The following is an 8,138-nucleotide window of genomic DNA, read 5'->3' as shown; positions in this document are numbered from 1 at the left end:
GACATAGGCGTCCGCGGTAATAGATGATAAAGAACAAATCAGGGTCACAGATAGAATAAACTTAGACTGTAAAGTGCCAATTGAAACAGACTTATCAAGCTTCTTAGTACGCTTAGAGCATGCTGATATAACATGAGTTGAATCACCACAATAAAAGCACAACCCATTTTTTCGTCTAAAATTCTGCCGTTCGCTTCTGGACAGAATTCTATCACATTGCATATTCTCTGGCGTCTTCCCAGTAGACACCGCCAAATGGTGCACAGGTTTGCGCTCCCGCAGACGCCTATCGATCTGGATAGCCATTGTCATGGACTCATTCAGACCCGCAGGCACAGGGAACCCCACCATAACATCCTTAATGGCATCAGAGAGACCCTCTCTGAAATTCGCCGCCAGGGCGCACTCATTCCACTGAGTAAGCACAGCCCATTTACGGAATTTTTGGCAGTATATTTCAGCTTCATCTTGCCCCTGAGATAGGGACATCAAGGCTTTTTCCGCCTGAAGCTCTAAATGAGGTTCCTCATAAAGCAACCCCAAGGCCAGAAAAAACGCATCCACATTGAGCAACGCAGGATCCCCTGGAGCCAATGCAAAAGCCCAATCTTGAGGGTCGCCCCGGAGCAAGGAAATCACAATCCTGACCTGCTGTGCAGGATCTCCAGCAGAGCGAGATTTCAGGGACAAAAACAACTTGCAATTATTTTTGAAATTTTGAAAGCAAGATCTATTCCCCGAGAAAAATTCAGGCAAAGGAATTCTAGGTTCAGATATAGGAACATGAACAACAAAATCTTGTAAATTTTGAACTTTCGTGGTGAGATTATTCAAACCTGCAGCTAAACTCTGAATATCCATTTTAAACAGGTGAACACAGAGCCATTCCAGGATTAGAAGGAGAGAGAGAGAGGAAGGCTGCAATATAGGCAGACTTGCAAGAGATTCAATTACAAGCACACTCAGAACTGAAGGAAAAAAAAAAAAAAATCTTCAGCAGACTTCTCTTTTCTCTCCTTTCTCTGTCAATTAATTTAACCCTTTTTGGGCCGGTCAAACTGTTATGGTTCTCAATGGCAAGAGAACATAGCCCAGCAAACATAAGAACTAGCTCTTGGAAGGATGGAAACTAAACTGACCATGAACTAAACCTGCCGCACAACTAATAGTAGCCGGGTAGCGTGCCTACGTTTTATCCCTAGACGCCCAGCGCCAGCCGGAGGACTAACTAATCCTGGCAGAGGAAAATACAGTCCTGGCTCACCTCTAGAGAAATTTCCCCGAAAGGCAGACAGAGGCCCCCACATATATTGGCGGTGATTTTAGATGAAAATGACAAACGTAGTATGAAAATAGGTTTAGCAAAATCGAGGTCCGCTTACTAAATAGCAGGAAGACAGAAAGGGCACTTTCATGGTCAGCTGAAAACCCTATCAAAACGCCATCCTGAAATTACTTTAAGACTCTAGTATTAACTCATAACATCAGAGTGGCAATTTCAGATCACAAGAGCTTTCCAGACACAGAAACGAAACAACAGCTGTGAACTGGAACAAAATGCAAAAACAAACAAGGACAAAAGTCCACTTAGCTGGGAGTTGTCTAGAAGCAGGAACATGCACAGAAAGGCTTCTGATTACAATGTTGACCGGCATGGAAGTGACAGAGGAGCAAGGCTAAATAGCGACTCCCACATCCTGATGGGAACAGGTGAACAGAGGGGATGAAGCACACAAGTTCAATTCCACCAGTGGCCACCGGGGGAGCCCAAAATCCAATTTCACAACACTTCCCCTATAACCAGTATACCAAACATTATCTCAGAGTTGCAGAGATTTGGACTCCTAAGCAATTTTAGGGTGAACTCCCACAAATCTGAGATTCTAAATATATCATTGCCACTACCCGAGGTGGACCAGCTGCGCACCTCTTTTCCCTTTAAGTGGCGCTTTGACTCACTCACTTATTTAGGAGTCAAAATAACAGCTAAAATCTCTGGATTATATGATGCAAATTTTAAAATTGCTCTGCAAAAAGCAGAATTGGATCTGGAGAGGTGGCACAAACTCCAGCTGTCCTGGTTTGGCAGAGTTAATGTAATTAAGATGGACTTATTGCCACGCCTTTTATACTACTTCCAGACAATCCCATTATATTTGCCTGCCTCCTTCTTCTCACGTCTTAAAAAGGCGATCACCCGATTTGTCTGGTCACATACTAGATCACGAATATCCTATTTTGATTTAAGCAGATCCAAGAAAATGGGGGGGATTGGACTACCGGATTTTCTAGTTTATAGCCGTGCATCTATGGCAACTTATCAAAACATCTTTATTGGATAACCACAATATTATTAAAAATTACATCAAACACTAGATGGAATACTCTGAAAGGTGACAACTACACCGGGGCCGCAGGTGAGAGGATAATAACATGCTCTGATCAAAAGTACCGTCCTTATAGCAAACATAGGTGTGCTAGTGATCCATATATATTGGAGTAAGTAACACTAACCTGGTAAAAAGCGTCCAGCAACTACATCCAAGCAAACATACAGGACAATAAATAAAGTTAGTAAAGCATAATTACCTCAGACCTGCGGCGCCACCACCCCTATGCGCGTTTTGGCGTGCATGCCTTCTTCCAGGGGAGTGGCATCGTCAGGTCATGATGCAATATATATACAAACGGCTTCATATAAGGAGCAACTACAGAAAATTCTTTGGAAAGCAGAGGAGAGGCATCTAATCACCACGGAAGTACGTGATATTTTAATGGTCAAGGATCCCCGAATATCAACACTATACCTTCTGCCTAAGGTTCACAAGAGTTTGCAGGTTCCCCCAGGTAGGCCCATCATATCTGGGGTTGGTGGCCTTACGGAGGGTATCGGGAGATATATTGACTCGTTCCTCAAGCCCCTGGTGGAGACTATCCCATCCTATACCAGGGATACGTCAGATTTTCTAAAAAAGATTGATTCGATTCACAATGACGAGGACATGATCCTCGCCACTTGTGATGTCGAGTCTCTATATACTAACATTCGCCACCAGGATGGCTTGAGGGCGGTCTCCCAATTTCTGACCATGACGGACCTTTCAGCTGATGATGCGGAATTTTTGTTGGCTTTGTTGGAATTTTTACTTATCAAAACATTTTTTCTTTTTAACGGGTCCTTCTTCCTACAGCTCCAGGGTACAGCAATGGGGGCGGCATGTGCGCCCTCATATGCCAACCTGTTCCTGGGGCTGTGGGAGAGGGACCTGTTCTCGTCAGATCGGGGTGTATCGATGGAGCGGGTCATTTTTTGGGCCCGCTACTTCGATGACATATTCCTGATCTGGCGAGGTACCCCTAATGAGTTAAATTCTTTTTTTCAAGACCTTAATAACAATGATTTGAATATCCATTTATCTTTTAACTTCAGTTATCATCAGGTTGAATTTTTGGATGTCTTGGTCAGAAGGAGCCCTGATGGTCTGTTGTCTTTTGATGCCTTCCATACGGTCACGGCTGTGAACTCGGTTCTCCATGCCAGCTCTTCACATCCTCCACATGTGGTTAATGCTGTCCCCACTGGACAGTTTCTACGCATTAGAAGAATTTGTTCTGATATATCGGATTTTGAGACCAGAGCGAAGGAGATGAAGGCCCGTTTTTGGAGAGAGGCTACAGTAGAAGATCTATCAAAAGGGCGTATAATAGAGCAAGGAATACGGATCGTCATCAATTATTATATGCATCCCAAAAGAAAGAACCAAGTAACCAGGTAAGGCTGGTTACTACATACAACTCTCATTGGAACAAGTTGTATGAAATTATGAATAAACATTGGCCTATTCTTTTGGCTGACGATATATTTGACGCGTAAACCATCGTTAACAGCCAGGAGATCTCCGAGTTTGGGTGATATACTGGTTAGGAGTTATTACACACCTAAAACTCCCCCTTCCATTTTTTGCACTGATCAACAGAAACCACTATCAATTTGGGGATGTAAGCCATGTGGGAAATGCGTGGCATGCCCTAATGTTGTGTCAGCAAAGGACTTCACTTCAACTGATGGACGTATATTTAAAATAACACATACTATTACATGTGCTACGACGGCTGTTGTTTATTATGCGTTCTGTCCTTGCACTAATGTCTATATTGGGCTGACAACAAGAGCCCTAAAAGTTAGAGTTAGGGAACACGTAAGAGACATTTTGGCTGCCAAAGATGAGGAAAACATTGAGGTTTTGAAAAGTGTACCGAGGCACTTCAAACAATATCATGCCTGTGACCCCACGGTCCTTCAAGTTAAGGGGATTGACTGTGTCCACCTGAACCTTCGGGGTGGTAATGTGGGGCGTCTGTTAGCCCAGAAGGAGGCCCGTTGGATCTGGGAATTACGCACAATATATCCACAAGGGATAAATGAAATGATAAGCTACGCCCCTTTTCTCTGAGTATTCCGTCATCAGATTTTTAAATGGCCTCGTCAGGGTTTTTTTTATTGTTGTTTTAATTTTATATTATATATTAACTTGCATTTTTCTTTCTTTCTCTTAGTTCTTTTAAATTATCATTGAGTATGATTTGTCTATTCTGGCTGTCCCTGTGGTGAATAATTTTCCTTGCATCATGAAGAGGATCCTGCATAAAGGCTGCGGACTTTTGTAATGTGGATTTAATTGCACATATTGCACTTTAATAGTTTTTGTATTTATATATATTTATTATAAATGGCCATTCTTTCACATATAGGTATTTTGTTCAATGGTCATATACACTCACCGGCCACTTTATTAGGTACACCATGCTAGTAACGGGTTGGACCCCCTTTTGCCTTCAGAACTGCCTCAATTCTTCGTGGCATAGATTCAACAAGGTGCTGGAAGCATTCCTCAGAGATTTTGGTCCATATTGACATGATGGCATCACACAGTTGCCGCAGATTTGTCGGCTGCACATCCCAAAGATGCTCCATACAAGGCAGGATGAATCCATGCTTTCATGTTGTTTACGCCAAATTCTGACCCTACCATCCGAATGTCGCAGCAGAAATCGAGACTCATCAGACCAAGCAACGTTTTTCCAATCTTCTACTGTCCAATTTCGATGAGCTTGTACAAATTGTAGCCTCAGTTTCCTGTTCTTAGCTGAAAGGAGTGGTACCCGGTGTGGTCTTCTGCTGCTGTAGCCCATCTGCCTCAAAGTTTGACGCACTGTGCGTTCAGAGATGCTCTTAGGCCTACCTTGGTTGTAACGGGTGGCGATTTGAGTCACTGTTGCCTTTCTATCAGCTCGAACCAGTCTGCCCATTCTCCTCTGACCTCTGGCATCAACAAGGCATTTCCGCCCACAGAACTGCCGCTCACTGGATTTTTTTTCTTTTTCGGACCATTCTCTGTAAACCCTAGAGATGGTTGTGCGTGAAAATCCCAGTAGATCAGCAGTTTCTGAAATACTCAGACCAGCCCTTCTGGCACCAACAACCATGCCACGTTCAAAGGCACTCAAATCACCTTTCTTCCCCATACTGATGCTCGGTTTGAACTGCAGGAGATTGTCTTGACCATGTCTACATGCCTAAATGCACTGAGTTGCCGCCATGTGATTGGCTGATTAGAAATTAAGTGTTAACAAGAAGTTGGACAGGTGTACCTAATAAAGTGGCCGGTAAGTGTATTATGTATATTGTATTATATAAAAAAAAATTTTTTATACACTGTGATATAGCACAGTTTGTTCTGGTTTTTTATAATTATTTGTAATATTCACTTTGGTCCTTTTTTGTATGTGTCATAGTTTTCTCATATGTATGTATTTATCTATAGGGTCGTTCATTAACTGTAGCATTTATTGCATTTATTTATATATTGTGGTATAGCACTATTTTGCACTCCACTACTTCTACTTATATATTTGAACTAGTTTTATCCATATTATGTCATCTTGTGTTAATATGGCAGTTGGTATATTTTACTGCTTGCACTAATGCACTTTATGTACCACGGTTCTGTTGCTTCTATTCTTTATCCGGTGTATCCTCTTATGGCCAGTGCGCATGCCTGCTGTGTCAGGTTGTTTACTATTGCTGACGGCGTCTCCATCGCAACCTTATTTTGTGCGGGCGGCGCCTGTCCACGTCATTGTGGGAGGTTCCTGTTCGGTCACAATGCGATGACGCACTCTGTGATGCGTGTTCTTCCTGTCCCGGACTGGGCATGCGCCGATGTACGGCCGGCATTTAGTGCCATTATACGATCTGTTCCCCATTGGTCGGCCTTTTGTATATATGTATATATATATTGCATCATGACCTGACGACGCCACTCTCCAGGAAGATGGCACGCACGCCGAAACGCGCGTAGGGGTGGTGGTGCCGCAGGTCTGAGGTAATTATGCTTTACTAACTTTATTTATTGTCCTGTATGTTTGCTTGGATGTGGTTGCTGGACGCTTTTTACCAGCTTAGTGTTACTTACTCCAATATATATGGATCACTAGCACACCTATGTTTGCTATAAGAACGGTACTTTTGATCAGAGCATGTTATTATCCTCTCACCTGCGGCCCCGGTGTAGTTGTCACCTTTCAGAGTATTCCATCTAGTGTTTGATGTAATTTTTAATAATATTGTGGTTATCCAATAAAGATGTTTTGATATGATCCCTTTTTGTGCAATATTTCTATGTAGGGTTTATCTGTTATAATTGCATGGGATTTCTTTGTAAGTAATCTCTTATATAGGCACAGGTGTATTGTTCAAGACACACTGTGTATTGTGTATCAACCTTGGCTTATCTATGGGAACTTGTATTTTAGATCTATATCACAGTAGAAATAATAAGAAGTGGGTTAACCTGGAGGGTGACCTTATTGGCGGCGATCCTCAGATAACACTATGGAACACGAGGGGAGGGGGGGGACCTAGCCTACCTTTCATGACTAGAAACATGACATTGTTTATCCAGCAGAGTGGCAGGCGCCTACAAATCTCGACATCCCCTGGGCCACTAAGGCTACGTTCACATTTGCGTTGCGTCGGGCGCAGCCGCGGCGACGCATACCTCATGCGCCCCTATATTTAACATGGGGGGCGCATGCACATGCGTTGTGTTGCGTTTTGTGACGCATGCGTTTTTTGGGCGCACGCGTCAGGGCGCAGAGGACGCTGCTTGTTGCATTTTTTTTGCGCTATAAAAATGAACGCATGCATCACAAAACGCTGCGTTTTGCTGCGTTTTGCATGCGTTTTTGCGTGCGTTGTGTGTTGCGTCACCGACGCAGCACACAACGCAAATGTGAACGTAGCCTAACCCCAATATGTGACAACAACCCTCACTTCCCCGCAGGAATTCATAGGGAGACCTTCCTGAACAAGGACAGAGTCTCAAGACCCATCATATATGATTTCATAAATCAGACTGGCATCAAACCTATGCACGAAATACACAAGGGGAGGGAGCCCCCCGTGGGCGCATGTTTTTTCTATGAACAGTTAAAAAGCTTTATAAACATGATATCCAAACATAACAATATCGCAAGAACACTGACTCCTTTTGAGAAGATATGTCTTGTTGGGGAACCCCCGATCCACACGGTCTCTCTGCTATATAATCTTTTCCAAGAGGGTCAATCCCCAACACACAGTTTCCCAATATTTTTTTTGAAGTGGGAGAATGACTTGGGGAGATCATTGTCTCCGGAGGAGAGGGACAAGATTTTATTATTTACCTTTAGGACCTCGTTGTCCTCTGTGTCACAGGAGAGGAGCTACAAGATCTTGTCGAGGTGGTATAGATGCCCTTCCCGGGTACATACTATGTTCCCGCTGATCCCAGATACATGCTGGAGATGTGCAGTGGAACAGGGGACATATGTCCATATCTGGTGGGAATGCCCACCCATAAGGAAACTGTGGATGTCAATTTTTGACCTTTATAATAAATTATCTATTTGCAAATTTCAACCCACAGTAGAATTAACCCTCCTGTCCTTGGTGTGACCTGTCGGTCTCTGGGTTCAAGAGGAACCTACTCAGACATTTCCTCACGGCCACCAGAAACTTGATCCCCCGATATTGGAAACAGGATAGAACCCCCTCATGTTCTGAATTTGTTGCAGAACTTAACGATATCTATAGA

This window comes from Ranitomeya variabilis, chromosome 7 (genome assembly GCF_051348905.1).
Source record: "Ranitomeya variabilis isolate aRanVar5 chromosome 7, aRanVar5.hap1, whole genome shotgun sequence".
Classification (NCBI taxonomy): Eukaryota; Metazoa; Chordata; class Amphibia; order Anura; family Dendrobatidae; genus Ranitomeya; species Ranitomeya variabilis.
This window is presented reverse-complemented; position numbering follows the sequence as displayed.